This window comes from Protopterus annectens, chromosome 3.part0, assembly GCF_019279795.1.
Source record: "Protopterus annectens isolate FY-2018-M chromosome 3.part0, PAN1.0, whole genome shotgun sequence".
In the NCBI taxonomy this organism is placed as follows: domain Eukaryota; kingdom Metazoa; phylum Chordata; order Ceratodontiformes; family Protopteridae; genus Protopterus; species Protopterus annectens.
The window spans coordinates 1,816,531,968-1,816,555,337 of NC_056731.1; the positions used below are offsets into that span (position 1 = coordinate 1,816,531,968).

Below are 23,370 nucleotides of genomic sequence, written 5' to 3' on the forward strand. Positions count from 1 at the left end.
TAACCAGTTTTGGTTTGATAATAGGGAGATCACGATTCTCAGACTGTGTACAAGAAGAGAAAAGGAAATAGTATCACTGCTTGTGAATCTCATACATATCAAGCTGATACAATTAATCTTTTTTCTGATATATAAACATCTAGTATCTGTAAGAGCTATTCTGGTTCAAATACACAAAACCAGGGTGCATCTGCAAAGCTCAGTGACCCATGTTAACAGCTGTAATTTAACATTTACTTTTGAATGTATGTGTAAGGCAGTATACACAGAAGCTCACTTCTAACACCTAAAATGATGAGCGTATGAGTATAGGGCAGTAGGCAACTTGTATAGTTGTAAGAATGGTGTCATTATTGTCACACTATTTAAGCCCTACCACTTGACTAGTTTAGTCTTACTGTAAGCTGAAAAACGTTTTCACTGCATTATAAATGATTTCTCATGAAACTGTATATATTTTACCATATAAAACCTCAATAAAATGCAATGCATTTTCAGCAGAAAAAGACGTGTGCATTCTGAAATATATAACACACACACACACACACACACACACACACACACACACACACACATCTCTGCATTTAAGTGTTCCTGAGAAAAAGTCTGTTGCAGAGGACAACAGATACATTTTACTAAGTCCTCTTATGGTCTGCAGAGAACATTTTGACCCATTTCTTGAAAAGAAAGAATTTGGTAAGTGTAGGTATTCTTTTGTCATTTTCATTTCAGTTCATTTCTAGGAGTGGAAAAATGCAGTAAAGCAGGGTGAAAGCATGCATTTCATTTGTAAGTTGTTTGTATATTAAGAGGTGGAACTGGAATAGTACAGTGAAAGAAAGATCTGATGATAACCATCTCCACAAAAGAAATACATGTGGAGACAGATTAAGAAATGCAGGTCTGGGAGGCAATGTTTTGTTTGAGGAAGTCACTCTGTGAAACAGTGTATGTTGTAATAAGGAAGTTAAGGGAAAAAAGAGAGAAAGAAACCTTTAAAATAGCTAAGAAAGAAAAAAATGATAAGTGAGGCTGCTAACTGTGAAATAATCAGCCTGAAAGTTAATAGCATGGAAAAATAAGAAACTAGAAGAAAAGATTGCAAGGTGTGTGTGTGTGTGTGTGTGTGTGTGTGTGTGTGTGTGTGTGTGTGTCTATATCTATGTCTATTTGTCTGTGATATTTTATATAAAAATAGTTATTTGCAGGCTCCTGATGTTTGCCATTGCTTGTACCCCTCCCTCTGCCAGTAGGAGTGAATTAAAGTGACTTAAATCAAAATCCACCGAAGCTTGTAATAACAAAGACCAGAAGCTGGTTTTAGCAGTAAAAAGTTTTATTCTTTGCTTTCGTCTGTTAAAGACTTTCTGTGAAAATCATATCAACCATTTTATATCATTTTACAATTAAAAAGAACCAATAAATTAATTTCTAATTAATCAATTACAAAAACAACAGGTGCCAAAAGATTTAAGAGGAGGAAATTACAGAAGATTTGTTTAGCAAAAAGAAGCCATTTGGCAGTTAAAATTGAAAGCAGACAAATCCCCAGGTTTAAATGAGGCAATTAATCTTAAATGTTTATTGAAAAGAGGTTGAAAGTGAATAAATATGATACATTATTAGTTTTATACTTTTATACATTTTTTGATAAGATATATATTCTAATAAATAATGTTTATGGAGTGGTTTATTATTGTTTTTGGTATATTGCACTTTGAGCATCCATCTTGGTTTTTAATTGATTAATTAGAAATTATTTTATTGGTTCTTTTTAATTGTTATAAAATGGTATAAAATGGTTGATATGATTTTCACAGTTTGTTCTGAGGAAGTCTTTAATAGACGAAAGCGAAGAATAAAATTTTTTACTGCTAAATCCAGCTTCTGGTCTTTGTTATTTCAAGCTTCGGTCGATTTTGGTTTATTGGTGTTTTTTCTTGCCTTGTCATTTGGGATAGTTCTTGTTTTTAGTGTATCTTCTTTCCCTGCGATGGCTTGTTCTAATGAATACCCTTTCCTTGATTTGTCCATTTATCCTTCTCCTACCAACATGGGAAATTATTTGATTTTAAGTCTTAGTCGTAATACGAGTGAGATACAAAGAGCCCTTAAAGGTTTATTAAAAGTTCTCCAGCCTGGGTTAGGCACCAAGGTGTGTTCTCTGAGTTTGGATGATGTTGTGAACACCACTGTGATTGAAAATGACCACAGGAAAAAACATTGAAGGTGAGAATAAAAATATCCTTTTTAAAGACATTCAGTCTATTTTAAACTGCAATCATGATCTCTTTGGTGAGACTATAAAAAATAAAGTAGCCAATAATGAAAATGACATTAGGAATGAGGTTAAACTAGTGCTCAATAACTTAGAAAAGCTACTTAAGAAATATCAGGTACTAGTTATTGAGACTAAATACTTTGAGAAGTGTGTTGAAATGAAAATTGTTCCTAAGGGGCTATGACTTTTTTAAATGCTCTAATGGTGTTTCTAGAACCGATGATTTTTTCAACACACTTATTAATTTTTTCAGTGAGTCTGGTTTGAAGTTCATTCAACTCTTAATCAACCGTAATAAGAGAAGTATTGGTGTAGTCAGAGATGAGAGCCTTAAGGTCGATTGATCTTTACAGGAGTTGTTGACTAAGTTACCAGATTTAAATCACAATTATAAATACATGTTACAGCAGGATGAAGCATTCAAACAAGTGTTAATTAATAGGAAGGTTAAAAAACTTTCCAGGAATGTACATGAATACAACAACAATTTAGCTTATTTACAGTTTGCTGGTAAAAACAAAATTAGACAGATTGTGACGTCCAGTGAAAGTTCCACCTTCATTAACAAAGAGAACACTTTTACACATTCACATGGAGCAGCTGACAACGGAAGTGAGATTAGAACCGAAACTGAGAACCATGGGTCTTTGAATGAAGGAACTGTTTTTTCCAAAGTTGTAATTTTAAGGGGCGGTAAGGATTTTCATAGGTTCACAGGTGTCTACTAGGCTAATGGCCCTGGAGCCTTTACAAGCCTAGCCCATAGGATTACCCTTGCATCATGCCACCCGACCTTAGTTCCCAGTGCCTCTGTTGAGTAAAGCCACTGAAGTGATTCCCGGGGTGAATTTTCTATTTCCCATCCACTCATTAAGATTTGTCTTTGAAGAGGGCTAGTGAGGTGCTCTGCTTGACATATATGGGAAGTCTGTTTCATAGCATGGGGAGTCTCTGGGTTATGAACCTGTCCCTCCAGCATGTTCTGTTGATCGTGGTGATGAGGTTGAGGTCTCTGGAGCATGTGGTGCGGAGTGATTGGGATTTCTTTAGATGTAGCATTTCTATCAGAGCTGGGTCAGATATGGCTTTGTAAGTCAAGCAGAGATCGCCTCTAAGTAGGCGATATGAGACAGAGAATAGTTGGAGTTTTTTTAGTTTGTCCATATAGGACAAATGATTAAAGCCTAAGATCCTCTTTGTGAGGTACTTTTGCGGCCCCTCCAGTTGTTGCAGGTGTTTAGTGCGGTACATGCCACATGGGGCATTGTTCTGAATGATTGGCCTAATGAGGGAAGAGTAGAGGGAGACAATGACCTCTTTCTTCCTGGATGCAAAACTCTTAGTAATGAGATGTGCCACATAGAAAGACTTCCTGACCACAGTGGCAATATGGTGGTCAAAAGAGAGGTTGCTGTCAATCTGTGTTCCCAGATCTCTTATTCTGTGTTCAGTGGACTACCATTGATGTGGTAATTCATGGGAACTGGGTTTTTCCCAAAGGGGATGATGACACATTTTTTGGCATTGAGCTTAAGGCCATGGTTCTGACACCAGTCGTTGGTCTCAGTGAGGCCCTTCTGTAGGATGTCGACATCACTCAGGGAGTTAATAATAGCTCCCAACTTGCAATCATCTGGGAACTTTGTCAGCCAGAGTGCCTTCCTGTTGGCCTGGACTTTAGAGAAGTAGATACTAAACAGGAGAGGACCCAAGATTGAACTCTGTGGGATTCCATTCGTGACTGGTCGACAGTCTGATTTGGAGTCAGCTACTTTCACACTGTGGGTTCTACCTGTGAGCCAGTCTGCAACCCACCTAGTGATATAGGGGTTGATGCCTAGCTTAGTGAGTTTTTCTGTGATTCCTGATTGGGGAATGGTAGCAAAGCCTTGGCCAGATGAAGGTAGGCTGTATGAACCACCTTGCCTTCATCCACAGCTCTGGTGACTGACTCAAAGAAGTTGACAGAGTTGAGCAGACATGATATATCCTTCACAAAACCAAACTGTGTGAGATCCAGAGTTTGGAGATTCCCTATATCCTTGTTTATTAGGCCCATGATGATGCGTTCCATAGCTTTGCATATCAGACTCATCAGGTTAATGGGGCAATAGTTCCTAGGGTCTGTAGTCACTCCTCCTTTGTGGAGAGGGATGACTGTAGCAGTGTGCCATTCGGTGGGGACAAACCCTGAGGTGAGGCTGTGATTGAACAGGGCACACAGGTGAGGTGCCAGTTCACTCTGTAATTCATGTAGAACACAGCCAGGGATAGTGTCAGGTCCCATAGAAGCTGTATTCTTGGCTTTGGACAGTGCTCTTTTAACCTGTGCAGCAGTAATATTGGGCGCCTGGAAATCTACTGGTATTGTGACAGGTCCCTTGGGGGGGAGGGTTAAAGTTGGCAATGAATCTGTCGTCCAGTATATTGGCAATATCTGTTGGCTCGGTATAGGAGGTATCATTATACAGTAGCTCAGAGGAAATCTGGGTATTGCTGTGGAGATTCTTTACATAACTATAGAAGGCCTTGTGGTTGTCTTTACTATCTGCTGCAATTCTGTTTTCATAGCTAGCTTTAGAGGATTTGATGAGGGATCTCAACTTTTTGATGAGGCTGATAAGGGAGTTTTTCCAGTCTTGGGACTTCACCTTATTCCGCCTCGGTTTTCTCCTTCTGTTGTAGAGTTTGTTTATGGCAGGAAACCACCAGATTGGCTTCCTTTTTTTGGAGGAGAACGTCTTGGTTCTGTTGGGTATGGCAAGATCCATGCATTTGTGTACGTGTTTGTACAGTGCATTGGTGTATGATTTGTCAGTCATACAACTGATCTCCATTTGCATGGGTGCTGTGAAATTAGCCACCTCTGTTTTTAGGAGCCCAAAGTTAGCTTTGGAGAAGTTTTTCATGGTGGTTACCTTGGCAGGGGCTGGGTGGGGTGGGAGGGATGTGGATTTCCAAGGTGATTAGTTTGTGGTCAGATCTAACCAGGGAGGAGATGACTATTGGTGTAGAGCAATGGTCGCCATGTTAGTAATGACCAGGTCAAGGATGTTGCCACCACCTCTAATGAGGGTAAGAATGAGCTGGTCCAGGGCAATGGAATTAATGAATTCCAGGAAACATTGGAAAAGTGTATTGTTACATGAGTAGTTTTCCCAGGTAATGGAGGGGTAGTTGAAGTCACCTAGTATGAGAGGGTTAGGTTGAACCCTAATATTCTCCAGGGTGCTTAGGAATGTGGAGTGTGAGTCTTGGGACATGGTTGAGGATCTATAGCAGGCTAAGACCTGAATCGCTGTCTTACTGAATGTTAGCTGCACCTGAAGTAGCTCAGATGCGTTATGTTGGGCTACCAGTCTGGAGGTGTGCACATCCTTTATGAATATGGAAACACCACTGTCTTTGGAGCTTTGGTCAAAGTTCTGGGCTGAAACGTATGGAATGAGTTATAGCCTGGTAGTGCAGGGGTGGTTTCTGCTGCCTTGAACCAGGTCTCTGTTATGGCACAAATGTTGATGTTCTCTATTTTAGCTGTCTCTTTATTCTCCCTTGTATGTTTCTGCAGAGGGTATCCCTTTAAGAGCTCGACCAAAGGAACTGTGTTATCAGAAGAAGGAGGAAAGCAGATTTCAATGGAAGCTTCCTCTGAGAACATGGAGGAAGGCGAGTTCAAAACTGGACAATTGACTACACAGACTGGTAAAATATATAATTTTACTAATACATATTTTTCTGATGATCAGCTACATGTGTTAAGTTTAGGACTGAATTTTGTACCCGCAAGGAGAATGGACTTGAGGAAAACTTTAGTAGAATTAATGTTGTTTTGTTGTAAATTAAACCTTAAATATATATTTAGTGATTTAGACTTGTCTAAAAAGAAATTCAGTAAACCTAGTGTTTTTACCCTGAACCTGAATAATACTATCAACGTTTTTGAAAATTGCTGTGAACAGGATTTGAGAGCAATGTCTAATAATAAACATATTAACAAATTTTCTAAATTTACCGTATTACAACAACAGGCATTGAAAGAGTTACGTAGTTTATCTGGTCTTAGATTCATGAAGTCTAATAAGGGTGAGGGTCTGGTGGTGATGTTACAAAAGGATTACATGAAGGCTATGGAAAGTATGTTAAATAACACTGCTGACTACCTATTAGTGGATTGTTTTAAAGTATATGAGAGTTATAAAAAGATTTTATTTAACTTGTATGTACAGTTGATGGAAGGGTCTATTAGTCATGATGAATATGTATTTATGTCAGTGGAAAATCCAGTATTAGGTATCTTACTTGGAATACATAATTTTCACAAAGATTGTATTAACTCACCATTTCGGCCAATTTTAACTATGCAACTGAAGGGATTTCTTTGACCATTTGTTGAATCTGGTAGTTCAGAGAATGAAATTGTACATTAAAGACTCCTGGGACTTTCTTGATAAGTTCAGGAGATTTAACATTGATTATACTTTTAGTAGTCAAAAGAATTACATTTTTACAATTGACATTAGTTCATTTTTTACATGCATCCTCCAAAATTTGGGGGTAGAGTATGGTAGGGAGTATTTGTGTAAAATTGAGAATTTTTTGAACAATGAAATTTATGTTTGTTGTACCTTGCTGGATATTATGTTAAACAACAATTATTTTTTGTTTAATAATAAAGCTTATAAATAAATTAAGGGGGTGGCAATGGGGTCAGCTACAGTCTTGGCTTTTGCCATTGTTGTTCTTGGGTGGTGGGAAGGTCTAATCTTCACTTCCATTACATCTTTATATAACATACTTTTCTATGTAAGGTTTGTGGACGATTTGTTCTTTGTGATTGAAGTCAACAGGAACAAGGCCACTGAATTTTTAAGTGCTATTAATTCTAGGTCAGAATTTTTGCAATTCACCTTAGGAAGTCATGGGGATATTGTTAATTTTTTGGATGTTACCATCAGTTGGGATATTACAAGACAAGAGTTTGACAGTGAAAATTTTAGGAAAACACATTTGTTAATAATTATTTACATTACACTAGTAATCGCCCTGGTTTTGGAAAAAAATAATATTCACAGAGGCCAGTTCTTTAGGTCCTCCAGGATGACCACTAATGATTGCATATTTGAGAAGGAAATGGATTTTATTTCTACTTTATTTATACAAAGGGGTTATAAAGAAGAAATGCTAAATATTGCAGCTACTGAAGTACATAGCAGAAGAACTACTGATTTTAAACCCATTTTAAAATATGGGTTAATTACTAATAAGAATGAAGGACCTGTCTCATCTACTGACCAAAGTGTTGCTTGTTGTTTAGATATGACTGTGGATAGTTTAAGTATTTCTTCTATTATTAAGAAAAAATGGTGTGTTATTTAGGGTAATTCAGATCTGGTTACAGTTTTGGGAGATGTTCCTAGGTTTACTTATAAAAATTCTTATAACTTAAAAAGGTTTTTACAAAATTATTCTTACAAAGTTGCACCACTGACTTCACTTTCTAATAAGACAAAAGGAATGTACAAATGTGGTATTTGTTCTGCTTGCAGATACATTTTGGAGGGTCCCTTTATTAGTTTGAAGCATTTGGATAAAACCATAGCAGTTTCTGATGTCTTTACTTGTAAAACAGAAGGTATTGTTTATATTAGTGTATGTTCCCAATGTGAAAGTTTTTATGTGGGTATGTCCACTAGAAGTTTGGAAAAACATATAAAGGAACATTTATTTGCTATTAAAGGAAAACTCCACCCTAGAACTAAAAAAATATTTTTTTCACTCTGTCTTTGTTTCCTGACCTATTTAACACCTCAGAATCACTCTACATGCTTAATTTGTAATTTTAGCCTGTTTTCCACAACATGGCTACCAATGGGGCTTGATGTATCAACGTGATCTTGTTCTCCCGCAACCCTTTCTCTTTCCCATAATGCTTTGTATGACTCGTGCCAGACATAAGGAAGTAACTTTGAATTCCCATGCCATTGGCATATAATGGGATTTGTATGAGTCACTGCTATTTTCTTTACCTTCTGTAAAAGGACTGCTTCTTTTCTATCTCTAATCACCCTCATTTATGTTTGGCTCAGACTTTGTTTTACACTATACTTAGAAGTTATCCAACTACAGCCAGGAAAAATAACTAAATTGCAGATCTTTGTTCAGGGTTCTCTTTTGTAGTCCAAGCGGAATTGATTCTGCAAGGGTCTGTCAGTGCAGTGACAGTTTTAACACCTCTGCAGTAATGTGGGGGGAGTGGATTCTCAATTCCTTGTGAACTACATATTTTTTATTATAAGGATAGTTACTTTGCTTTCACAACTGCCTTCCATTTCTGAAGAAAATGGGGAGGGTTGAAGTGGGCATCAACTCTGCGAGTAAATTTTAATAATTGGTTCTTATTTCATTACATATTTTTGACACAGGCTATGTATTTTTTTTTTTTTTTTTTGCATTTAAGCTCTGGAACAAGAATGCAGTAAGATGAGTGGGCATAGTTATGAGCCATATTTAAAGTCAACACAGTAGAAAAAAATGGAGTGTGTATGGTACAAGAGTTAAGAATACAGAATTGTCAGTAATGCAGACTTACAAGGCAGATGAGAAACAATGGAGTCACTTCACTACTCTATTAAAATAAGAGCTTCACCACAGTTTAAGGTAGTGTTACAGTTTCCACTGCATCATCAAGGGGATGTACTCCATATAAAAGATGGTGTAACACTCCACTTGTACAGCACACACTTTATGCAGTGACTTTTGCTGGAATATACACACTCTTCAGCATTCTACCATTCATTCAATGTATTCTTAGTCTTTAATCTTTACAAAGGCACATCCCTGCAATTATATTAAAGCATGAACTTGGCAGTAGTACCAGGACTATCTATTTCTGGAACACTTAGCAAAACACTCCTTTAATATAATGCTGTCTAGTGCAGATCTATGAAAAGTGTACACAATAATACGAGCCTCTAAATGTCATGCTAACTTAATTTATCAGCTCCTTAGGGGAATCCTTTAGCATTGCTATACCCCTCTTAGAATAATATATCCACAGTGGAGAACTCCTTAGAATCCAACATTCTTTGCAGGGGACCCACTTACCACTTCCTGAGTACTACAGTCCTGATATTGTAATGTGTTCTCATTTTACTGTTACCCATATTACAATGTTTCTTCAGTGCAGCAACCCTCAGATTATTAAGCTGTCATGTTGCAGTCTTTGTACCACATTCTGTTCAACTTCAACTTAATCTGGTTTAAAGTGCTTACACAATAGACATAATTACAATGAAATAAAACAAGCTCATCATAATTAAAATAATAAAAATAGTGAAATAATAAGGAACTCTTCTCCATGGGCCTTTTCTGAAAATGTGATGTGATAGTGTTCAATCTCGCCGTTTGTTCTTACACATGGGTTCGGAGCCGATCCTCGGCTCCGTGCCGGCCTCTTGCAAGCTCTGCATCGAGAAGAAGCTCGAGACAATCTAATACCCACAATCCCCCTCTGCCTTTACCTCAGATCTAGTTTGCCGCTGCTGCGTTCGCATCGCTGGGAGCTAGCTTGAGCGTCTAAAGCTAAGATATAACTTTATTTGTTATATTTTATTGGATTTTCTTATTCTATTTGATATTTCAGTGATATACTGTGTGATTGTGTTGTTGACTGGTTAAATTCTCGGTACTGTTAAGCTTTTTTATCGGTTAGAATTTTTCGGGGCCTACAACCCTTCTTAAATTTAATAGGATTTGACTTTTATACCGGATTTGACAATTTTTTCTCGGATTTGACTACATTACTGGACTTGTCTTTTACTTCTATAATGTCTGATAAGGTAAAATCAGGATTTAAGCGTTGTCAGTGTGGCCAGAAAATGTCAGTGACTGACAACCATAGTTCCTGCGTCTACTGCCTTGGCCCTCTCCACTTGCAAGAGGACTGTTCCATCTGTCACTCTTTTAGTGGGAGGGTCATGACAGATAGGCGCAGGAAACTAATGGACAGAGGTTTATTAAAACCTTCTTTTCAGGAGGCTCTAGATGCTTCTGACCAGGCATCAAAATCCTCTAAGGAATCGAAGACGTCGGAGCCCAAGTCATCGGCTCCGAGCTCTTCAGCAAAGGTTAGATCACCGGTTCCACAGACTTCGGGGCCGAGTGTTCAACTGGTATCGGTTCCTGAGCCTCGAGTCTTGGAACCGGTGATGGAGCTCCCTCCTTCGACCTTATGAGGTCGGCTCCGTCTTCGGTTCCTTCGACCCGTTCTTCTTCCAAACTCTCTGCTATCGATGTGGATCGTGTGGTGCAGAAGTTATTGGAGCATTCGGCCCTGTCCAAACTTATTTCGGTTTCCACCCAGTTGGTGTCGAAACTTGAAGGCCTCCCGGTGTCTCCATCCATTCCTCCTCCGAGACCTGTTCAGTCTTTGGAGCCGGAAGAGGCTGATCTACTGATTGTGGAGCCCTCGGGTCCAGAACCGTCTTTTTCTCGGTCTGTTCCTCTCACCTCGACTCCGTCGGACCCGATACCGGAGTCTCAGAGCCGACTGTCTGTCCTTGGTTCCGGGGCCGAGAGTCGAACCGACGTTTCGGTTCCGACTCTCCCCCTCGGGGCCTCGGCGCGGATTGATTCGGCTCCGTCCTCTGGGTCGATGCCTTCGGTGCCTGTGTCGGGGATTCTTCCCATTTCCTCGGAACCGGGAGATTCTTCGATGCGGGACCCGGGGGCGTTCGACCTAATGAGGAAGGTGTTGTCTACCCAGACAACCACATCAGTCGAAGCAACCTCTCCTCCCCATAAAGGGCCGTTATCCTCCTCTGCACCCACGGCCACATCCAAGCGTCGGGCACCAGTGTCTCAGCCACCCCTGGAGGGTGCCCCCTCTTCCTCGGAGGCTTCTTCGGATGCTCTCCACGAAGAAGTCCCTAGGAAAAGATTGTGTAAGAGGAGACACTTGGATTCTCCACAAGAATCCTTGACATCTGATACTGACTTAGATGAGTCAGAAGGGTCCCCTAAGTCACCTTCAGAAGATGTCTCTTTTTCGGACATATTGGAGATCCTGAAACAGAGAGGTGACTGGCAGTCCCTTCCCCCTTCTGAGGATGAGTCAGTTTTGCTGAAGGCATTTGGTGCTCGCCCTTCCTCCTCCTGGGTCACTCCGCCCTTCGATGAATTAATGGAACTAATTGCTCGAAGGGCGTGTGAGGCTCCTGACACAGTGGAACCAGTCCCAAGGAAACCCAATAAATACATCACGGCACCTCAGGACAAGTCCTACCTGACAAAAGGAGTTCCAGTGGACGCTATGGTGGTGGCAGCGCCCACGAAAAAGGAGATGTCAGAGTCTTCCTCATCTGTCTATCCCCTAATAAAGATTCTAGGACGATGGATAGATGGAAGCGCATTTTTAGTTCAGCGGCTTTTTCCATGCGATCCCTGAACTATTTGACCCATTTTACACGTCTACAGAGGGATCTAGTCAAAGAGTTGGGAGATGCCCTCCAGGGTACTACAGATGCTGCTGTCTCGGAGAAAGTGACAGCACAACTTAATACCCTTACATCCATTGTGAACTCGTCCATGAGGCTGATTTCCTACGCAGCCGAAGGTTCGAGTAGGGCAGCAGCTTCAGCGATTGCTCTTCGCAGACAATCCTGGATGCGCTTATGTTCCTTTGCGGAAGCCTTCAAGTCTTCCTTTACTAACGCCCCATTTGACTGTGCCACTCTCTTTGGCCCCAAAGTAAAGGAGACCCTTACCCGGTGTGAACAGGAGGGAAAGACTCTGTCTGCTGTCGGAGTCCGTTTTTCCACCCCAACCAGACCGTACCCCAAAGGGCAACGTGGTGGAAAAATGTGGTTTCGAAAACCCCAAGGAGCTTTCTCAGGCACACAGGGAGATGCCCCCTCTAGAGGCAGAGGAGGGGGCAGAGGTGGAAGACGCCGCCCAGGCGGCAGAGGGGGTCCGCAACATCAAGGTGACAGGGATACACTCCCTGGTAAACCTTTCCAGCACTCCTGAGAGGAGGCCCGACTGTCCTGCTCTGGAGGCAGTCGGGGGTCGCTTAGCTTTATACCCTCAGGCCTGGCAAAATGTAACTACAGACAAGTGGGTAAAAAGCGTGGTTACCAGAGGTTACGACATACCCTTTCTATCCCATCCCATTCCAAAGAAAAGACTCCCAGATGTACCGCCCCATCTGCGAGAGCCAGCAGCTATAGAGATTTCAAAGCTGCTAGAGAAAAGAGTCATCCAACCAGTCCCAGCGGACCAGCAAGGATTCGGGACTTACTCAAGGTTCTTTTTAGTTCCAAAGAAAACAGGGGACTGGAGGCCCATCCTGGACCTAAGCTACCTCAATACCTTCGTCAGGAAAGAAAAGTTCCGAATGGTCACGCTTCAATCGATCCTTCCATTCTTACAGAAGAATGACTGGATGTGCTCAATAGATCTAGAGGATGCATACTACCACATCAAAATGGCCAGGGCATCCAGAGATCATTTGCGCTTCCGGCTGGGGGCCAGTCACTTTCAATTTCGAGCCCTGCCCTTTGGTCTGACCTCAGCCCCCAGGGTCTTCACCAAATGCATGGCAGTGGTAGCGTCTCACTTGAGACGCCAAGGATTCCAGGTGTTTCCGTATCTGGACGACTGGCTCCTTTCTGCCACCACCCAGCGTCAACTATTACAGGCCAGAGACTTTACTCTTCAACTGTGTGTTCACTTAGGAATTTCCGTGAACTTCGGAAAATCCTTGCTTCAGCCATCACAAAATATTTTGTTCATAGGAGCAGAATTAAACACATGTCAGTTAATTCTAAGACTTCCCGAAAGGATACTATCACTTCAGACTCACATACGTCTTCTACTTTTGTCAAGGAAATCTCCAGCAAAACTGGTACTGAAGGTTTTGGGACTCATGTCAGCCTCCCTTATTGCAATACCCTTGGGAAGGCTGCACATGAGAGTCCTTCAATGGCTACTGTTTGCACAATGGTCGTTTCAACAACTACCTCTAACACACGAGATTCTTATAACGAAAACATGCAAGACACATCTAAACTGGTGGCTTCAAACGTGCAACCTTTCCAAGGGGAGACCATTTGTGCTACCCACGCCTACAGTTACGGTGACCACGGACGCTTCCCTGATAGGGTGGGGGGGCATCTTTCAGGGACAGACAGTCCAAGGCGAATGGACCAATTTGGAGTACAATCTGCACATCAATGTTCTAGAGTTGAGGGCAGTGTTTCTAGCGTTGCAACACTTTGCTCCCCTTCTTCCTCTAGGAGCTATTGCAGTTCAGACGGACAACATGTCGGTAGTCTGGTACATAAACAAGCAAGGGGGAACCAAGTCCTATCAGCTATGCAGAGAGGCCATGAGAATCTGGCAGTGGGCGGAGTCCACGGGTCGCTTTCTAATAGCAACGCACATCCCAGGGTCATCCAACGTCATAGCCGACAGGCTGAGCAGAGCAATTCTGTTACCGCACGAGTGGTCCCTAAAACAGTCAGTGGCGAAAAGGATTTTTCGCATGTGGGGCCAGCCTTCCTGCGATCTGTTTGCATCTCCAATGAACGCCAAATGCAGGAGCTACTTTGCCCTATTACCCCCTCCAGGGGAAGTCCCCAGGGACGCACTGATTCACGATTGGCCCCGGGACTCCTTTACGCATTTCCTCCATTTCCCCGATATCAAAGTTTCTCCAGAAAGCCAGAAACCTTCACAGGACAATAATCCTCATTGCCCCATTCTGGCCTCGTCAAATTTGGTTTCCCTTCCTGAAGACACACTGCATTCGGGAACCCTGGATTCTGGACCCAGAGCCAGATCTGTTGACTCACTCGTCAGGGGTTCCCCATCCCGCGCTCGTCCTCCATCTAGCAGCTTGGCTGCTCCAGTTCCCAACTTAGCCAGGTCTGATCTTCTTTCGCCAGCAGTTCGGAATATATTGGTGGCTTCTCATAAAGCTTCCACTACTAAAACATATTCTAGTAAATGGAAGCGATTTGTATTCTGGGCGAATACACAGCAAGTGGATCCTTTTATAGCTCCTTTGAATAAAATATTAGAGTTTTTAACGGACTTATTCCATCAGGGTGCTTCTCCTGCTACACTAAGGGTTCAATTGGCTGCCATTTCAAATTTCCATGTGGAAGAATGTGGGGCTCCTGTTATGGCCCACAGACTTTGCAAAGCCTTTTAAAAGGGTTTTTCACATTAGACCACCAGTCAGATCTCCCACGTCACCTTGGAGTCTAAACTTGTTGTTATCTAAATTAATGTTGCCCCTTTGAACCTGCCTCTTCTTGCCCATTAAAATTTTTGTCCTGGAAGACTCTCTTTTGGTAGCCATTACTTCCGCTAGGCGAGTATCTGAACTTCAGGCTCTCTCCATCAAGCACCCTTATTTGATCTTTCACTCTGACAGAGTTTCTCTTGAACCAATTCATCCTTCCTCCCTAAAGTGTGTTCTATTAACAATATTAATCAGTCCATTGAATTACCCACTTTCTTCAAAAATCACTCCAACAAAATGGAGTATATGTTGCACAAATTAGATGTTCACAGACAACTAAGATTTTACTTGGATAGAACAAAAGATCACAGAAAAACTGATCAACTCTTTGTGGCTTTTGCTGATAGCAGGAAAGGACTAGCAGTTACCAAAAGAACTCTTTCTAAGTGGTTAATGGATTGTATAATCTATGTCTACGATTCTTCAAATCAAACTCTTTTGCACAAACCCAAAGGACATTCCACAAGGTCAGTGTCTACATCTTTGGCTCATGCAGCCCGCCTACCACTGGACGCTATTTGTGGGGCTGCTACTTGGTCTAAGCCACATACATTCATTTCTCATTATAATGTAGACAAGGCTTCTAGGGACAGGGCAACCTTTGGTTCCACTGTGCTCAAGAACGTCCTTCCGTGAGTTCCTCAGGAACAAGGAGCTAGGGACGCTACCCATGTGTAAGAACAAACGGCGAGATTGAACACTATCACATATAGAAGTTATGTCCTTACCATAACGTTCCATGTGGAGTGTTCATCTCGCCTTTGTTCTTACATTCCCACCCTCCCGCCCTTAAGAAGAACGTTCTTTTGATGTCTGGCCAGGAACATCCTGCTGCTGCTGCAAATATTGTGTATATAGTTGGCATATATATATATATATCTATATATATATGTCTATTTGTCTTTCTATATATAGTTATGTATAGATTTTTATTTCTGTGCATATGTGATGTAAGCATGAATGTGCTCTCTCTGGAGATTGGTTTGCTTGCAAACTAGATCTGAGGTAAAGGCAGAGGGGGATTGTGGGTATTAGATTGTCTCGAGCTTCTTCTCGATGCAGAGCTTGCAAGAGGCCGGCACGGAGCCGAGGATCGGCTCCGAACCCATGTGTAAGAACAAAGGCGAGATGAACACTCCACATGGAACATTATGGTAAGGACATAACTTCTATTTTTATCTTATCAGACTTTCAACAAAGATTAACAACAAACAAATGAATAATTAAATGAATAAAAGGTTTACTGCTGATTCACCAGGTAATCACCATATGCTAAGTAAGAAATGACTGTCTGCATTCCTGCCATACCACACCTTTTTCTGTTGTTGGGCTTCTGCCAGGTTCTCCTGGGCCAAGCCCATGAGTTCCATGAGCCTTGTCCTGAGGTTCAGGACATATGCCAAAGCAAACTCCTTGTGATACTCACACTCACCTTCCCACTCATCTCGAATTAAATCTAGAGGTCCCCTCACCCTATGCCCATACAGCAACTCAAAGGGTGAAAAACCTGTGGATTCCTGGGGAACCTCTCTGTAAACAAACAACAGATGGGGCAAATATTTGTCCCACTCCCTCTTTAAACTGATCTGCAAATGCCCATAGCATGGACTTAATTGTAGAGTTTAACCTCTCAACAAGACCATTAGTCTGGGCATGGTAGGGGTGGTCTTCATGTGCTTTACCTCACAGGACTTCCACAGACAAGCCAGCAGGTCTGACATGAAATTGGCACCTCTGTCAGTAAGTATTTCTTTTGGGAAACCTACCCTGCTGAAAATCTCTAACAAAGCATTTGCTACCTTCTCTGCCTCAATGGAGGACAAAGCCACTGCCTCAGGGTATCGTGTAGCATAATCCACTACCACTAGGCTATAATTTTTCCCTGTGGAACTTGGGGTACTCAGAGAACCCACAATATCCATAGCTACCCTCTGAAATGGCTCCTCAATCACAGGCAAAGGCATCAAAGGAGCTCTCACCTTATCTCCTGCCTTGCCCACCTTTTGGCACTGCTCACAGGTCCTGCAGTACCCTGTTACATCTGTGGAAATTCCAGGCCAATAGAAGTTCTGCATAATACATCTCTTTGTACATTTTATGCCCATATGACCTGCAAAGGGAATATTATCAGCTATGGCTAGAAGCACCCGATGGTAGGCTCTAGGCACTACCAACTGCTGTACTCTCTAATCTTCTAGCCCTCCCTCAGATGTCCACTCTCTGTACAGTAACCCTTTGTCCCAGTATACAGATTCCCCCTTCCCTTGAGAATCAGGTGCCGCACTAGCTACCTACCTCAGGCCTTGCAATGTAGGGCCTCAGAGCTGAGTCTGTCTCAACTCTCTTGTTGTAACCCTTCCCAGCTCCCCTTCCACAGGAAGTCTGGCATCCTCTGACAGTGCTGCCTCACTGTCAGCCTGGGTACTACTACTCACCTCTACCTTTGCAGTCACTCTGTCCAAGGGAACATCAGTACCCACAAGCAGCTGTGGCTCACCTTCAGTCTCACTGCTACATCATAGCTTCTTACCTGAAGTAACCACCTCACCAATCCTGGCTGCAAGTATTCAGTCTGTCTGGGTCTCCCCCAGGCTACCAGACCCACATGTTTGTATCCTAGCCTGACTGCGTGTAACTGCATAAGCACGTGGTACTGCCTCATCCAAATCCTTCCCTATCAGAACATCTGCAGAATGGTAGTTCCATACCCCTGTTGTCTCAAGACAACCTACTACTGGCATTTTGTCTTTCCTACTTACTGGCTGCCTTACCATTTGTTCCCCACCTTGCCTCCATGGATATCTGCATGCCACATGGCCCCACTGGTTGCATTCAAAACATTTAACCCTAGCTCCTGGACATGTACCTGGGCTAGTGGCTTCCCCTGCTACTGACAGATTCTGTTGGGGCAGTCTGTGCTGCCTACCATGGGTTCCTTTAGACCCATGAGCAGTACTGGGGTTCCCTTTCCTGTGCAGGGATGCCCTGCTTCTAGGTATAGGTATCCCTTCTTTCCTAACTCCTCTGAAGTAGCACATTGTCTATCAGCTAACCAGATCCTCATGTCCTCAGCCAAAGTGCTAAGGGCCTGTTCCCTCACCAAAAGGACTGCCAGCCCTTCAAAAGTGGTGACCTGACATCCACTCACCCACCTATGGAAATAAGTGCTCAGTTCAGCAACATATTCACACACACTTTCATCTGCCTTGCAACTGTGCTCACAAAACTTTTTCCTATATGTTTCATGAGTTAGCTTAAAAAACTCTAATAGACAGTTCTTTACAGCAGTATAATCAAAACATGCAACGTGAGACATTTTTGACAAAACAGTTATAGCTTTACCATGGAGTAAGGGGGTCAGGAACCGTACCCAGAGCCTTTGGCCAACACTACACAGTTTTCATACCCTCTCAAACATATGAATGAAACTATCACAATTATCCCCCTGTTTAAACTGGGGAAGAAATTTACTGACATTTTGTGCTTCTGGTGTCCAGTTACTCCCTTCCCCATTACCTCCATGACTCTGGTGAAGAGTCAGCATTTTCCTCTCATGCCTCCTCTGCCGCTCATTTTACTCGGCTTATATCTCCAAATGCATGACCTCCAACTCAAGTCTCTTTAGCTCCAGATGGATTTTTAAGTCCTCTGCACACTGCCAGTCTGATTGTCATCCTGATTGCTATTTTCTGGTGCAGCTGTAACCAAAGCCGCCATCACGTCTGCCTTAGTCAGGTTTCCATGCACCAGTCCCCTTGCAAGACACATCTCCACCAGCTGGCTCCTTGTCAGCTTTCCATACTCCTCTGCTGACATGCTGCCTGCTCACCTTGACTAACTAAGCTAACAAAAGAAATAAAACAATTGTGATCTGAACTCTGAGTATTCACTGCTTGGCTGATTTAGAGTAGAAAACATCTTCAACTCTCACTGTACACAAGCTACAGGAATTCACTCTACCCACACCACTACAAGCCAATTAGTATTTGCCAACCAATTAATATGTGATGTGGATATCCCACCACTGCCACCAATTAATATGTGATGCCCTGGCCCAGCAACCAAGGAGCCTCAATCCTCACCACTAACACCACTGAGGGGCATCTCATAAAGAGGAAAGGATAACAAATACACACAGTAAAGTACAATTTCCCTTAAGAGCACACAGAGATCACAGTCAGTCTGGGGCTAGTTGCTCCCTTGCTCTCCAGGTCCCCAATAAGGCTCCCCATTGGCACAGCTATAGGGTCCAGATCTCAGTGTAGCTGGGCAAGCTAAAACCTCCAGCACCCTCTCTGTCTAACCAGTGCTTCGTGTCCCTGTTTAAGCAGCTGACATACACACACTTTGAGATAAGAGTTTATACAACCACACAGACACTCCTGGGAAAGGCTGGCACAGGTTCTCCAGCTGTGCCCCTATTACCCAGACTATACAGTAGTACCACCTGCCACCACCCAGCTAACATTTATCAGCTACTCAAAGGCCCTTAAAAGGGTGTCCAATTATTACTGTGCAATATTATTATCCAATTGATAGTATAGCCCACGGCTAAAGCTTTAGGAGTGGCTTTGTACAATTTTACCAAAGGCATGCAAGTACTCTTAAGAGCTTAAATTGTCTCTACAAAAACAGGCACAGTTGAAAGGGTTTAAAATATTTAATAAATAATAATAACACAAGACAATACTTTTACTACACAGTGCTAGTCAAGAGTTCAGAGATCACAGAGAGATACGTAAAACAATGCAGTACTAAAGTTCTGACATCACAGAAAAACACTTGGTCTACTCTTTCTAGTTCCTAGCTATTTCTAAGACAAAACACAGTGCTAAAATACTGCTTACATAGAGCAAGGCAGAGTGCTATGAGTTGGATAGGCAAGACAAAAATGCTCAATGCCTTCTCATTTTCTCTGTTTAAATTTCTATCTTCAGTCCTGATTCCCATTACATCATGTTTCACACTTTCCTGGGGTTCCCAGGCTAACAGATACTACATTCTTTTGTTATCTTGCACCTTGCAGGAAGCTACAGCAATAAAAGACATTCCACAGTAAACTCTAGCAATTATTCCTTAAGTTAAAACAATATCAATAATGTACTAGCCCAGACAGAAGGACTCTGAATCTTTAACTTCAAAGGACAGACATGAAGTAATTTTAACTTCAAAGGACAGACATGAAATGCTTGTCTTAGCTTTCTTTACAGCAGAGGGCAATGCTGTTACATTTTCTTCAAGTTCAACATTTCACATCACATTCTTTCATTTAAGAAAACAAGCCTGTAGTTCAACATTTCAGAGTATTTTCTTTCAATTAAGAAAACAAGCCTGTAATTCAACATTCATATTTACAATTGACAGAATTATGTACCATATTCTATTTGACTAGGTTGGCAGCCTTCACCCATCTCTACCATCCTTCACAGCCATTTGCTAAAGAAAATATTTCCACATTGAAAACAGACATAGCATGGGCAGCAGTAAACTCCTCTATTCTTGAAACTCACAATTCCTTGAAAAATGCACAGAAGCTCAAGTAGTCTGATAGTTGGTGTAGAGGATGTAGGCTCTTATCTCATGCAACTAGGCTATAGGGTTTGAACCTGAGCAAGTTAATCAACTAACCTGACATCCCTAAGACATTTTATATATACACACCCATGCACCCTTATTGAAGGAAGATATGTGCCTGGAATGAATGTCTCATTTGAAGGAACACAACCAAGTTTAAATTCCATGAGCAAAAAAGGAGAAGCAGCAGCAACAGGAATGTTTAAAATATGCATGTGTCGACACAAGCAGTGAAGCAACAGGAACGTAGATGTGCATGTGTGCCATTGGCACACACACAAACGCAGAGTACATTCTTAAAGAAGAATGCTGTTAAAAAAGCATACATGCAATTTTAAGTTTTTTAATTAAAAATGAAATGTGGTGCAGCCCCACCCCCAGTCAGTGGGCCCGTGGCATCTGTCTAGGTCACCCAGTGCTGGGTCCAACTCTGGTTGAGGTGAGAAGAGACTTAAGACATAAGAGTTCACAGAGATACTTGAGAGGCATCGTCTGTTCTATGAACTTAGGAATACAGCCAAAATCAAAGTCATCTGATCATGAAGCATAATGCCACAATTGTGCACTCTGGCACAAACACAGACTTATTCCCAACTTAGATTCTAAATGCTAGGAGTAGCAGGTAGAAAAATTTGACAAAGTACTGTGCACAGTCAAGGCTTCAGTTTTGGACATGCTAAATTTCATCAGTGCCAAAGATGAATGGACTTCTAAGTTATGCACAACCAGTCCCTCTGTATTCATTTCTTTTGGTACAGTGCAGTTTTAGCTCAGGTTTTCCATTAGGTTTGTTTTTACTCAGTGTTATATAATCATTATAGCAATACTTGTGAAGTGAAACCACTTTAAAACAGTCTTCACTTTGGTGTACTGTCTGCCTGTTGCAACATTGTTCAAGAGTGCCATCTGTAGCAACTCACTGTTTCATATGACCACTAGTGCAGCTTTTCTGCTTAATTTTATGTGAGTCGTGAGCCCTGTTGGTGCTTTAGTGTACTATGTAATGGCTCTACTTAGTACAGCTATCTATTGGCTGCAGTGCTCCTCAGGAAACACCAGCCCATTATTCAATACTTAAGATTGGACTGCCAATCAAACTAGCTGTTTCAAAATTACATTAAAAATAGAGGCAGGATATGTTATTGTGTATTTTATATTCTGATTGTACTGAAATAGAGTTTTGCATTTGCACTTATCTAATAAAGTGATTAAAACTGCCTAGACATATTAAAAAAAACTTATTTCATGTCCATTGCAGTCCTGAACACTTTTAGCACATTTTATGGGTAGCGCAGTGGTACAGTGTTTTGGGTGGTTGCCTCACAGCAAGAGGTTCTCTGGTTCGGTTATTGGCTAGGGTGCCTTCTGTGTGGTGTCTGCATGTCCTCCCTGCATTCGTGTGAGTTTCCTCTGCGTACTCTAGTTTTCTCCCACATTACAAAGACATGCAATCTGGAGCATTTCTCCCCGGGCCTCTGCTGAAATTTGGCTTGTTCCAAGTCAGACTTTCCCTGTGAACAAATGTTAAATAAAGTAATAAATTAAGTAAAAATATGCAGGTTTCTTTTACATTTTTTGGTCTAGCCAGACATTGGTATTGGTTGTTAGAATGCTTCATTTAAAGCACTTTATTCTATTTATGAATAATATTACATTGAAGAAAAATGCTTAATATATATTCAACCCTGATATGTGGTAAGTAGTTCCAAAGCTACACTGCACCAAGATGGATAACTTTCTCACCAAGACAGACAGGAGTAATTGTTCCAGAAGAATAAACGAAAAAAGAAGAAAGAAAGAAAGAAAGAAGAAAAAAGAATAGCTTCAGGAATTGATGAGCGTAACTGCTTATGTCCGTAATTGCTTGGCAGAGGCAGAACAGCATTATCAAAAAGTGAAAATCCTGATATTTTATGCTGTGAGCCTGTATGTACACGTAGCTGTTACTAATGGCAATTTGGCCACAGCAGTGGCTTATAATGTACATATTACTCTGGGCACAGCTAAATCTATTTCTTGTGGTAGCAACAAGTATTATGTGTATCACCTTATTTACCATTTTGACCTGAATCATAAATGCTACACAACTATTGAGGTATGTGCGGAAAAGTTTAGGTAGGTGTTGTGTAAGTGCATTCATGTACTTGCTCATGCCAATATAACGTTTTCTGTAATTCTCTCCTTTAACTGGTTGCACATGAATTGTTTAACTTTCTGGGTGAAAAACAGGCCGTCAATCACCACCTGTCTGTAACTGAAGCAGGATTTGCACATGACTGCACAGTTTACCCAAGATGGTGAAGCCTTAGTGGACAAACTTCACAGGGAGTAGGTAATGTGTGCTTCACTCATGGTCAGCTGGTGATTATTAGTGATACAGTGTATTTTTAAAAGATTATTCTTATTTTTGAAATAACTTCAAAGCACATTGACCCTTATTTCCATCTATGGATGCTACTGCGTATACCAGGAATCACAGACATTCTTTGTACAGAGTGTGCATTTGATATATTTTCACTCACAGTGAATGGATGTGTAATTTTAATACATGCCACTGAGATGTAGCATTAAGTGATCACTGGTGATTTGTTTTTAATTGGGAATAATGCATCTCAATTTACTGTGGAAATGGAATTTTGGATTTGTTTTTATGCATATATTGATATGCATATACCATGTTTCCACAACCACACACTTCGTCTACTCACAATTTCTTGAAAAACTCTAAGGAAAACCAGTCCAGTAAACCTCACTTTACTATCATGGTTCCTGTAGGGTAAATGTTCAGTGTTCCCTTTTCAGCGCACTGATTGGTAATACTTGTTAACTTGCATTTTGTTTAATAGTTTATCAACAAGTTGTGAGTCAACTAAATATAAACTTTCATGTATAATGACATCTATCTAGATATCTAGATAGATAGAGAATGTGGCAGCAAGTTCAAGCAGATTCAGCTGTTTGGTGAACTGATCATTTTGTGATGTTTAGCCAATCAAGTAGCTCCATTTTTGTTATTATTTTTAGAAATCCTTTATAATATTTAGTTCATCACAGTGGTGGTGGTGCTGCGGTAGCATTGTCGCCTCACAGTAAGACGCTGTCCGGTTCGATTCTCAGCAAGAGCGTCTTCTGCGTGGAGACATGCGTGAATGGGCATACCTTCGTTGAAGGTTGTGCGTCAGGGCTGGCAACTCGGCACGTAAAAATC

The 23,370-nt window shown here is 41.5% G+C and overlaps 1 protein-coding gene across 3 annotated transcripts in view; it reads right to left on the reverse strand.

Moving 5' to 3' along the window:
• ALS2CL (ALS2 C-terminal like) overlaps nucleotides 1–23,370 on the reverse strand; it is a 2,758,770-nt gene that overhangs the window by 2,574,880 nt on the left and 160,520 nt on the right. The gene's annotated exons all lie outside the window — the stretch shown is intronic.